The sequence below is a fragment of the Notamacropus eugenii genome, chromosome 1, assembly GCF_028372415.1.
Source record: "Notamacropus eugenii isolate mMacEug1 chromosome 1, mMacEug1.pri_v2, whole genome shotgun sequence".
Classification (NCBI taxonomy): domain Eukaryota; kingdom Metazoa; phylum Chordata; class Mammalia; order Diprotodontia; family Macropodidae; genus Notamacropus; species Notamacropus eugenii.
In genome coordinates, this window is record NC_092872.1 from 378,716,675 (window position 1) to 378,718,497 (window position 1,823).

The 1,823-nt window shown below is 41.1% G+C and overlaps 1 pseudogene; it reads right to left on the reverse strand.

Annotated features, from left to right (window-relative positions):
- Positions 1-609: 609 nt before the first annotated feature.
- Positions 610-1,248, reverse strand: LOC140517748 (E3 ubiquitin-protein ligase RNF114 pseudogene; annotated as a pseudogene).
- Between the last annotated feature and the right edge of the window lie 575 nt (positions 1,249-1,823).

The window sequence follows — 1,823 nt, forward strand, 5'->3', positions numbered from 1 at the left end:
TGGGGCAGCCACTGCCACTGCTGCCACTTTGCTGCTGCAACCACTATTGGCATCAGCCACCAATGTCACCAAACCCACTGCCCTGGACCTAGGGCCAGACACAACCAGACCATGCACTCCTCCTTTACTCAGGTCCCACAGAATTTTCCCACTGACCTTTTTGGTGTTTGTGGATTGAGAAATCTGGAAACTGCCACAGCTGCCAATGTTCAGTCCCCTGAAGCCTGCTCTGGCTCTGTCTGTGCTGGCACAATTCACCTGGACTGTGTTCTGCTCAGCTCCACTCCCTGCCCTGTGTGATAGATGCTTCCTGCTGACCTACTAGGCTGTGTTGGGTTGAAGATTTGTTTCATTCCATCATTTTGTGGGTTCTGCGACTCTAGAATTTGTTTGTAGTAATTTTTTTACAGTTATTTGGAAAGGTTTGGGGGGAGAGCTCAAAGAAGTTCCTGTTTTTATTCTGCCATCTTGGTTCCCGTCTAAAAATATGAGGTTTGACTGTGAACCTTGCTATATTCATGAAAAACATACTGCTAATTCTGGTTCCTTTATGTAAGCCTTAGGATGGGAAAAAGAATCCAAAAAAGCTCTAAAACATAAGTTTTGAGTTCATTTATCTGTTGAGGAATGTAGCAAAGACTGGTTCATCTTGTCATCTTCACCCCTATCATAATCTACAAAAGTGTCATAGAAAAACTAATGTCTGTAGCTGAATGTGATTCATAAAGTTAGGACTCTGATAATTGAGGTCTCCCCAGGACACTGAGGGACAGATTGGACAAACCACTTATTTAGTATCAGTGCTGTTGTATAATTTGCAGCATTTACTTTCCTGACAGTAAGGACAAGGAAAGGTGAAATGGTTTGGGATTTTCCTTGGCCAATGTGCCATATTCTTAGTGGTAGCCTTGATACTCTCTATTAGGTAGCTCTAATACTTGGATCAGGAAACCATATGGTTATGTATTTTTGATAGGACCAGATTTTTATTGCAGTCACTAAAGGTTGCCTTGATTGCTTTTTCTAAGTCCATGGCTCTGATTCCCAGAAACAAAGACAGACTCTACAGATAGAGTCTTTTTTGGACACTTGCAGACAAGTAGCACAAAAAACACATCCACAGGACACCTGCAATGGCTTCTCCAACCAGATTGGTCTTCCCCAGTGTTCTTCCAAGTGACTGGCTTTTATAGATGATATTCTACAGCAAATAATACCTTCACATTCATGCAATTGATTGAGAGGCATACCAAATCTGATTCCATTTGTTGACTGCAAAATGTCATTTGGCCCATCAGAACAAAATATAGCCCTCAAGGTTTTTGCTTCCAAAAGGATCTCCTATGAGTATGTTAAGATGGAAAAAGATTCTGTAATGATAAAGTCCCTATGATAACTAAGAATCTCTGATTTTTTAACATCAGGAGAGGTATAACTTCACCAGAGATGCTGGTCCCTATCACAGAGACTGTTCCAATGGAAGAGGAATTCATATGGATCACTTTGGAGACTGAAGACTTTCTGATGTTCTTGTTCATTAATAACATTGTGTTGTTTGCAGCAAGTGGTGGTGGGGAAGCAGGAAAGGAAGGGAATAAGCATTTATATAGTGTCTACTACTTGCCAGGCACCATGTATGCTAAGGTCTGTTGATAAATATGATTTCATTTGATTTTCACAACCTTATCAGGTAGATGCTATATATCCCTGTTTAATAGATGAGGAACCAGGGATTGAGAAAGATCATGTGACTTGCCTGGGGTCATGCAGATAAGTGTCTATGATAAGATCTTCCAGATTCTAATCCCAGAGCTCTAACCACT